This window comes from Benincasa hispida, chromosome 12 (assembly GCF_027475165.1).
Source record: "Benincasa hispida cultivar pf3 chromosome 12, pf3_genome.v1.1, whole genome shotgun sequence".
NCBI lineage: Eukaryota > Viridiplantae > Streptophyta > Magnoliopsida > Cucurbitales > Cucurbitaceae > Benincasa > Benincasa hispida.
Genome location: NC_143489.1, coordinates 69,070,260 through 69,081,593, shown reverse-complemented (window position 1 = coordinate 69,081,593; position 11,334 = coordinate 69,070,260). Strand labels below are relative to the sequence as shown.

Sequence of the window (11,334 nt, the reverse complement as noted above, 5' to 3'; positions counted from 1 at the left end):
GTCAAAGCTCAGTCAGACCACTTCGAAACTTTAAGCACCAGGTCGCTGAGTTGGGTGTGGTAGAGAGAAGTTGGCCCGTGTGTAACTCTTGTGGAAGAAGTCACTAGGGACGATGTTGGCTTGCTCCGGGGTCTGTTTTCTTTGTAAACAGGGGGACACTCATTTGATAAATGTCCTAATAGAAACACATAAGGATACGGGAACCAATATGTGGGCCTTGAACAGAGGAATTCGAGTAGACATCAACAACAGCAAGGTCGTGTTTACTCAACCACCCAGTAGAAGACCGAAAAGTCAAGCACGGTTGTGATAGGTACATTCCCGATCTTGGGACACTATGTGTTGGTGTTGTTTGATTATGGATCATCCCATTCATTTATATCATCAATATTTGTTAAGCTTACCATGGTAGAATTAAAGCCTTTGCGCTATGTGTTATCGGTATCCTCTCCGTCTAGAGAAATTATGTTAGCAAAAGAAAAGATAAAAGCATGTCAGATTGAAGTATCGAGTCGTACACTAGACGTGACTTTAGTATTCTCGGATATGTGTGATTTTGGGCATAGATTGGCTAGCTTATAATCATGCTAGTATAGACTGCTCCCGCAAGAAGGTGATTTTTAACCCTTCCACGGTTAGCCACTAGCACGTGGGCCGGACATCCCCAAATTCCGAAGTGGCGCAAACTACCTTTACGACCTCTCCATAGCTCAAAATGTGTTTCAGAAACACTCTTTGAGGGAACGTTGTTCAAAATATAACATGCATTCTCCCCTGCAAATCCCCAAAATGAGTCTGGAAGATGAGAATAACTCATCATAGAATGATCCATGTCCAACAGGGTTCTGTTCTCCTTTCTAATACACCATTCTACTAAGGTGTACCTGGAGCCGAGAGTTGGGACGTGATTCTATGTTCTATCATATAATTATGGAATTCTAAGTCCATATACTCTCCACCACGACCAGATCGTAGTGTTTTTATCTTTTTACCTAACAAGTTTTCAACCTAACAAGGGAGACCGAGGGATATGCTGTCGCACTTCCCTTTCCCACTTATTATGAACACTCTCTCCATCCACCTTGACATTGACCTACCCAAACACTATCCGTTAGGGGGACACGCCAAAGTGTCGTGAAGCCAAAGGTAAATCTCACGGTGTGGACTATTTAGGAAAAACGTGAAAGGTTTAAGTGGATAATCTTATGCCCCAAATACCTTCCACTTAATGTTTTACCTAAGGTTCATTAACCTAGACAATCCGACTACTGATTTTAGTCTAAGTCATCTTTTTAAACTCTGTTCATAAACAACGTTTGTCTACAAATATGAACAAGTTAAAGTAGTCACATTTAAACACTTTAATGGATTGTCTTTAACTTGCATGCATGCATCAAATCTATCTAATTCACCTTTCCGGGCAAGTTCTCAGGTAGAGGTGTTACGTTTTCATCAATTTAAATACTCTAGCTTGGACAGGACCGCCTTAGACAAAAAGTCCCTTATAGATAGATTTGCTATACTTTAACCTTTTATTAACCAATTCAATCTTATTAAACTGATTAAAATATTAAAGCCTTATGGTTGCTAATCGTATTAGAACTGTGATCTTAGTTTTATGTGATCCAAGTTTTAAAAACTTTAAAACATGAATTAAACTTAAGTGAGCATACATGACTTTCTTATTACTTTTAGTTCTAATTTCTCTTTAACTTTTAGAAAAGAAACAACTAAAACCATTGCGCACGACGAGGTGTTTATAACACTTATAAAGTAACCTATATGTCATGCTTCATGCAATGTCCGGTCATTACTATATATAACTTTTATATAACGCGTAACAACCAAGCAAACATGCTATCATTCACCCTTATACTATAACAATTATAATATAAAGATGATGCATGTCAATGCTTTTTATGCATGCATAAATATAACTCTTATATTATATGATGCAGGGCATACTCTTACATAATTAAATCATGTTTCTCTAAATTATAACAATTACAATAAGAGATAATGCATGATCGATGCATATCATAAGGTGGGATTTACTATATGTGCATACAATATGACATATAAAAACCATACATCGCATGTATTAAATAAATGATTAATGGACTGAGATGAGCCTTTACAAAAACCGGAATGAAATAACCCTATCTATTACATTTTTCATCGAGCAAAGCGATTCACAGGCGAACTGGGTATTGAACCGCCAGGAGGACTTCATCGTGTAGTAAATGTCGTAGGTAGACGATCGTCCAGCGTGCACTAGACGATAGAAGCAAAATTAAACGATCGCATACGACAACGAGGCTGCGAAGCCTAATCATCTATATGATCGAATAACGCGGCGACAGATAAACGATTTACCCTGCGTTACCAAGCGATCGTTTAGTTAGTTACTAAGCGATGAAGCTTGTTGACCTAAACGATCGTCTAGTGCGTGCGCATGCTAAATGATACGCGAGCATCCTATCGTCTACACGACCCGATACTCAGCGATCACGTACCTGATCATCGACACGATGCGACAAACCCTTGTTCGCATACCTCATTGTTTAACCGATGCGATCAATAGCGATTGCGTACCCCATCGTCTACACGATGCGATGAACATCGATCGCGTACCCCATCGTCTTCACGATGCGATCAACCCTTGATCGTCTCCTTCCTCGAAGAACCAAAACGCTTGCTTCGATCTTCTTCACGAACGACTCAAAACCTAAACAGACTTTGAATACAAACTCAATAACAATTATAAAAGCCTAAAAACGTAGGGGCCTTTACAAACAACCCAATATGTAAAAGAATTAAATCAAACCGAGGCTAATCATCCACGAAAATATCCATTAATCCTACATATCCACAACAATTTAACAATTAAACAGTGTAGAAATGCACCCACCAAGAACATAAATGTAATTTCGTTGCAACATGTGCAATTGGAGTCTCAGAACTTGGCCCTGATACCATTTGAAGGATCTCTTAACGAAGAGTTCTGCGAGCACGTTCGGATCGCTCTAATTTCAAAGTGACTAAAATACACCATATACATTCAAATGCACAGTTATGCAAACAAACAGTAATTAACGGCATGCTTTGAACAAAAAATTAACAAGGGAGAGAGTTCTCATACCAGTTGAAAACGCTCTTCTAACTATGGAAATCAACGTAGCGGAAGACCTCTACCTGATCAACCAACGCCCAGCAGATGCGTCAATTACAGCGGCACGAACAACTGCAAACACACGAACGCAGCGGGGATGACACCACCAGAAAAAAAGCCCTAGGTATTCTCGAAGTGAGAACCCAAAGCGTGGTATTCGGTGAGTTTGGTAGAGGTAAGAGGAAGGACATATCGTGTAGGCGATAAGCAAGTGGGATAGACTATGAAGCTATCGCATAGCAAGATACTTATCGCTTAGAAAAAAATACACGATCGTGTAGCTTTTACTGAACGATCGTTTAGAAAAAGTAGACGATCGTTTAGCAAACACGACACATTATACGACCGTTTAGGACTTAGTGTGCGATCGTTTAGGCGCTAGGTATGCAATCATTTAGGCGCGAGGTATGCGATCGTTTAGGTACTGAGCAACTATCGTATAGGCTCTTGATCTTATGCGATCGTTTACGTTTCCACACCAACGCAAAAACCTTCAATCTTTTTCTAAACTCTTCAAAATGCAACAAATTTCATTTTTATTCATCGGTTACAATAACCTACATTGTTCTCCACTAACGCACGTCCGAGAGATATTTTAGGTTACTTATCATATAATTAACCAATTTAAATTATTAATAAATATAATCATATTGTATTTTTACTCTATAGTTCGATATCATATATCTACTATAGTAATTTCACCTCTACTCGATATAAATCATATTTATATCTAATTTCCTCCAAAATAATGTTTTTCATACATTTAGCCAATTATATCATATATAATTAATCAGCCCAATTATATCATATATAATCGAACTTCCTTTTGTCAATTTGAACATTCAAATTAATCCAAACACTGATTATCGACTTTATCCAAGTTACCCTATACCTGTGGCTCGAAGCTCCAATGGTCCATGAATAACTAATTTTCGACTTTAGCCACGAGATCCACCCCGTTAACTGTCAGACATTCCACTAAAGACCAACAACTGAACTCTTCTTACCACATATATATTTATGTGTCCATCGGATATAACCAATCATGAGTGCGATGACCCTTCACGGATGCTCCTAACTACAGTTGGTCTAAATTACTATTTCGCCCCTTTTAAGAGACTATTTTCAATGTATGTAATCAGTCAAATTAAAAAAGGCAACTAGCAAAAAATCATACAACGACATGTTGTTGAAAAAACAAACACATTGATTTACATTAGATTCTAGCAAAGACTCATGGAACAAATCCAATATAGTTTAGCAAAATCTAAATGAACCCCATATGACATCTAGTTTTGCAATGATGTTTCAATGATTTAGGACAAAAGCCATCGAAGGGTAGTCAATTTATCCCTCATTTGAATTGAGACACTCTCAACCAGTCATTAACACCATAACAACACTTGTTCCTATAACTGAAAGAAATCAAACATGAGGATTTTCATGAGCAGCAGAAGGATCGTTCCAAATTTCATTCGATATTGAACATACAAAATTACAGTCAATAAATGGAAACATACAGGTCGTGCACAAATTAGAAATTACAGCATGTTTTAAGATAAGATCAATGGATAAAGTATACATACCTTTGAATACTCATTCTTTAAACTCTCTCGATCACAAACACTCGTTCAGTCTCCAAGACAACAATACATGAACGCTCGAACACAGCACGATCAACAACAACCCCCACACAAACAATGCAAACACACAACGAACGACCTCCAAAACCTCGAACTCAGTCGAGTTGAGTGAGACACCACCACAATGGTTACCTTGACATTCTCGGTATGAGAATCCATAAGTGTGGGATCTATATAGACTTGGTTAGAGGAAGAGATCAGAGGAACAACAATCGTGTAGATGATTGAACAAGTGGGAGATGAGAAAAGTCTATCATATAGATGAATGCTCAATCGTGTAGAATAAGGCAGCCTATCGTATAGTAACACTCGTATAGGCTATGATTAACTGAGTGAACTATCGTATAGTAACACTCCACGATCGTTTAGTTTCTCTACTAGCTATCGTTTAGTGAAACCATTTCACTTGATAGTCTTTTAGTGAGTTCCTTTCCAAATTAAGCAACTCTTCTAAATTTAGGAAAATATTTTTCATTTTTTCTCACGGTTACCGTAAAACCACCAATAACCTCCCACTCATTTGGTTATTTAAAAAAAAAAAAAGAGATAATTATCCGATAATTGATATTATTATAAATATATGTGAAAACCAACTTACCATATTATATTTATAACCTATAGTTTTAATATTTCATCTCATGAAACATACAAACCATAGTTCTTATTCTATATTATGGTGCTTAATGTAAATCTCATTTACATTAATCCTCCATTTGATTTATTTCATACATCACACTGATTATATCATATATAATCGAATTTTCTCTCGTCAATTTGAACATTTCAAATCAACCCCAAGAACTTATTCTCAACTTGAATCCATTGAGCTACCAAGGGGACCTCACGGAACTGTAGCTTGAAGTTCCACCGGTATGTGTCCACCGGTATGTGAATAATTGACTAAACTCTTTAGTCACGAGATCCACCATCTATTAACTGTTGGTCACTCCATTAAAGATCGATAATTGCACTATTCGCACCAAGATATATTTTTGTGTCCGTATAACCAATCAATAGTGCAATGACCCCTCACAAATCGCTCGTAAGTACTGTTGGATCAATTTACCGTTTTGCCCCTATAGTTACATCTAACTCTTTAAGTACCACTGATTCCTCTAATGAACAATAAGTCATAGTCCTACTATGATTGAGTCCTCTCTTCCAAAGAGAGGCTGTGACCACTATGTTCAAGACCCAGAGTCAGCTCTTAAGGGAGCAATTTATCTACTTACTCCTACTTTGGGGAATGAATGAATTTTATCTTGTGTAGCTAAATTCTTAGCTCCCCAATCAGACGAATTCCCAAAAAGGTAGGTTTGTCGAGTTGGCAATCTGGCCACTCTCACCCATAATAATCAAATGATTGCCCTCATGAGTAGAAGTTCCTAACTCACTCGGGATTAAGATCATGTCGCCTATGATCATTTTGGTGAAATGTAAATTTCAATTATCAACGATATTATATAAAGAGACTAATCATCTCGTGGTCGGTCTTACAATACTTGTAACATCTATAAAGCGGGCTGTAACCGTAGTATCACTAGGATAAAGTATCCTTCCTTCATCCTTATACTACAGACCATTTAGGTTATTACCTAAGGCATGATCCACTTGTATGTCTCACATACATGCTTAAGTTACATGAAATAACCAATGATCTTAGTCTATTGGATTTGAGTAAATGCTTATAAAATAAAATTTATTTTATTGATAACAATGTGTGTACAAAATGTTTATAAACTACGAGACCACTAGGAGAATTAGAACTATAATCTTAACAAAAAGAAAGGGTTTAAGTTTCTATAAATAGGTGATTTGGATTGAGGTTTATTTGTGAGTTTGAAGGAAAAAGAAAAGAGAAATTAGGAAAGAAAGAAAAAACAAGAAAAGAAATTTAAGTTTTTCTTTTCTCCGTCCCTCATCTTCACGCACGCGTACCAGACCTTCAACCCCCTCTTTTTTTTTTTCTTTTTTTTTTTTTTCCACTTTTCTCTTATTCACGCGTCAGAATCCCTAGCCACCAGTCCACTCATGCGTCGCCGCCGGCCTCCGATCTCCGACCTCCGTTTAGCGTTCGCATGACTCAACGCGCCCAGGCCGATCGTCACTTACACGCGCGAGTTCCCAGTTGCGATCAGCCATGAACCGACGCGCCGTTTCACGCCGCCGCCAGTCGCCGATCAGTGCTGTCGCCATTGCCTTGGTCCTTGCCATAATCTTTATTTATTATTATTATTATTATTTTTTTTTTTGTAAGATTTGTTTTCTTTGAATTTTTGAGGAGTTTGGTTTTGGGTTAAATTGGTAACCTTTCCTTGGTACAAAATTTAGATTCAATATTTCGGAATTTTAGGGTTGTCGTTCATCGAAGTAGAGATTATCCTTTTCGGTGGGAAACTGTTGAAATTTGGTAAGTTTTGGGTAAGTAGGGCTGATTCAAGTTTACCCAGAGGTTTTTCTTTTAAGAACATTAATTGCGTGGACTTTTGTAACCAATTTGAGGTAAGTGATACTATTACCAGTGTCGTGCCAGACGCCCTAATTTGGATTTACCAAGTTATTTAATGAAATATAGAAGCTAGATTTGGAAGTTGTGTTACCTTTTTGATGTATGAATATCTTTTAGGAGTTCAAGCATGTCTGAAACTATATGTTATGTTATGATATGAGTCATGGGATTACTCGTGAAATTTATGTATGTTATGCATGATTAGACCAGTAAGGGCAATATGTCATCTCGTCTCGATGCATGTTTATTTATAGGGGACTGAAGAGTCCAGTTTCATGTTTGACGAGCCTTTGGATTGCTAGAGATGCATGAATCGACAGGTTTATGTTCATGTTACTTTTCCATTTTTGACAATGTGCCTTCAGGCTGCTAGACATGCGTGAACCGACAGGTACACGATCATGTTACTTTTCCATGATTGACAGTGTGCCATCAGGCCACTAGGCATGCGAGCTAATGCGAGTAAGGTTATCCTCTTAGTTAGTCAATCAGGAACAACTTCATTATGTATGTCTCACTAACCCTAGGCATTCACTGCATGTGAATGCACAACATGATTCTGGTGATGAGATCACTTACTGAGTATTTTATACTTATCCTTTACGTCTGCAGGTAAGGGCAAGGATACTCGAGCGATTGACAAGAGGAAATCTGTGACAGTGCCAATGGAACTAGAAAACGCTTTCGCATTCGAGTTCACATGTCTTCTTATGTTTTACAGTTTCTTTTCATTGATTTTTTTTCTTAGTCGAGTCTAAATGTTAGAGATTTTCCTTTTCAATTAATATTTTCTTTTATTTTTAAAGCTTATGCTTTAAGGGGTACCCCGATTCAAATGGATTGGAATCTCGAGTTGAAATTTGGATAAATTATTATTATTGTTGTTGTGTTGTAAAAGCAGTCCAATTTTCTTATTTTCGATGTAAACATTTATGCATGCGTGCAATAATGGCTCTATTAGCTATCTTAGAAAGTCAGGTCGTTACAAAAATAAATTTATTGCATAGCTAAGTAGAATTCTTGAACCTTGTGATAAATATATATATATATATATATATATATATATATATATATATATATATATATATATATATTGGGTTTTGTTTCTATGTAGTCCATATGTTTCAAAATGTAAAACTTTTTGTCATTGAGATTTTAATAATGCTCAATTTCAGTCCTTTGGATAACAGAACCATTAGTGGGTAACGGAAGACTGACTAGAATGATGCTCAATTTTAGTCATCGATCTATTTTAGTGATTGAACAGAAAACTGACTATGTGATGCTCAACTTTAGTCAATAATTTGAGTGACTCAGTCGAAGACTAGTTGATTAGATTTCAATAATACTCAATTTTAGCCATCAATCGATTAGCTTAGTCATCATCTTAGTCGGTCTTTCGTTGAGTCGCTAACGATTTTGTTATACGAAGGACTAAAATTGAGCATTATTGAAATCTCAAGTACAAAAGTGTTAGATTTTGAAATAATGTAACTAAACCTAAAACCTAGGGACCAAAAGAGTTTTTTTTTTTTTTTTCTTTCAAAAAATACAATTATCCACTAATTTTACTTATAAGGATTAGTAATATCTATACTATCTAAAAGCGACTACAGGGAGAAACTTTTGATTTACTCTTTTGCCCCTTTTAGTTGATGGTAATAGAATTATACGATGTCAAAAAAAAAAAAAAAAAACCTGAGTATTAAATATTTTTGTCAGGTCCCCCCCCCCCCCCCCCCCCCCCCCCCAAATCCTATCAATACTTTTATAATTGATTGGAAATTAAATTTGATTTTTTATACATTGAGTTTCACATAGAAGGTGTATATTTTGGTTACTCACTTATTTCCTCACTTAATTTTATATTTAATAGTTGTGCGTTCCTCTGTGGAATTTATTTAAATTTCAAATAACAAAAATGTGCGTCACGCTTTTTCAAAAATATGTGTCATGCATATTACTCTATCATCTAATATTTAACGAACTTCGTTCTAAACAAAGTTACGTGATGTGAATTTTTCAAACCAAGAGGATCGTAGTGTTAGTCAAAACATCCAATAAAAAAAAGTATATTTGTGTGAAATAAGGTTTAAGTTCAAGAAAACAATGCAAATATAAAAGATAATAAGTTTTTAGGGTTCGTACATGCATAGAAATTTTTTTTAATAAAATTTTAAAAAAATTAGGAGCATAAAGCCATCATTTTTCAAACTGATGATGGATTATTATGTTTTTTTTTTTAAAAAAAAAAAATCAGTAGATTGTCATGAAATTTTAAAAATAAATAATGATATTTTATAACATTTATATACATACATGTATATATATATATACATACATACATATATACGTGTATATATATATATATAATCTCCGAATTCAACGCCATGAAACACATGCAACACACGCAGTATTCAACTAGTATTAGGAAAAAAATCAAAACTTTTGATATTTCCATGCATTAAGGTTATAGAATTTTACTTAGCTATGCAATAAATTTATTTTGTTTTTAAAAAAATATTACATATGATAGTGTTAACAATAAACACGTGGAAGCAATTAGGATCTCAAGCACTATAACTACATTAATTTTATATTACAAACATACATGTTCATGAGAAAAAGTAATGGGGTTTGAGAATTACAACTTTTGTAGAATCTTCCAATAAGTACCAAAATTCAGTTGGTTTATCCTCTCCAACAAACTACCACCAAAGTCTTCTCTATCTTATGACCTTGGATTGGATGGTAGGATCCAAAACGAGAGTTAATTTTAAGAATTTGGAGAAAACTTCAAGTTTTTGGTGTATAGACTTGGATAACTAATTCTCGTCAATATTTCAGAATTGCATTAGCCTTTTTTAGCAAATTAATCCATTAATTTTATGGAAGAACAACATACGATCAAATTGCACAACATACTGATACTAAATCATCAAAGATTGAGTGGAATTGTAGGTGGAGGAAGTAGGGAAAACCTACTTTATTTAATTTTCATTTTTAACGAATTGTCTATAAAATTCTTATCAAATTTTGAAATTTCAAAATTCCAATAATATTTATACTTTATAGCAAAAAGTTTCAAAAGTTTTTTTTTTTTTTTTTGTGCTTTTAGTACTTTTTGTTATAAAGTGTTAATATTTTAAAAAATATATGTATATTTTTGTATTTAAAAAGGTCCAGTTAACTAAACAATTCAATCAATTAAATTAATTTAATATTAAATATTAAATTAATATGTAACACCTATTCCAAGCATGATTTTCTATTTGTGTAATTAATACTTAAATCATGCTTAAATATTTTTTAATTCTTCAATTTCGTTTAATTTGATAATTAAAAGTTTAATTATATTGTATATAATTAATAATTCCCGTAAATGAAATTTGAACATTTCAAATTCTCTCATCACACTATTCTAAAGTTTAGTCCATTTACGAGCTAGTAGGGGACCTGATGGACCTACACATCATGTGCTCCGATAATTCGACGTTAACTGGCTAAACTCCTTTAACCGAATTAACCAACATTCGTTAACTACTGAGTCACTCCACAAAAGCCCAATAATTGCACTCTCTAGACATATTGTTGTTTATTTTATTTAACTATGATCGTAAGTCGATCATTCATAGGTTGAATGTATTTACAGTTGGGTCAAGATTACCATTTTAACTCTGTAATACATCTTGCTCCTCAAGTCTCCGTTGATCAACTAATGGACAAATTGATTTTATGGTCCTACCAATAAACGGAGTCATTCTCAGTCATAAAGAGGGTGTAGGTCCTTGTTTAAGACTAGGAGTCAATACTATAGGGAACATCCTATCTGCTAACCTTGAAATCAGGTAGGAGTGAATTTCATCTTGCAAGACTATATCCCTGTTGGGTTTTATGTCTTAAAACTCAGGATTTGTAAATCGATAAAGTTGTTATTGAATATATGAATTACTCATTTCATTTTAGAGATAAGTCCAATAAACTAAAATATCCATGACTATTACATGAGT

General features: G+C 34.8%; 1 long non-coding RNA gene across 3 annotated transcripts; it reads left to right on the top strand.

The window, feature by feature from the left end:
* The first annotated feature begins 6,665 nt into the window (after window positions 1-6,665).
* LOC150032166 (uncharacterized) lies at window positions 6,666-8,202 on the top strand. Of its 3 annotated transcripts, none has more exons than XR_016525473.1 (2): window positions 6,666-7,018; window positions 7,937-8,202. It is a non-coding gene; the product is annotated as an uncharacterized LOC150032166 (long non-coding RNA). The 3 variants fall into 3 exon arrangements; XR_016525474.1 differs by having other exon boundaries at window positions 6,666-7,791; XR_016525472.1 differs by having other exon boundaries at window positions 6,666-7,831.
* Window positions 8,203-11,334: the final 3,132 nt, after the last annotated feature.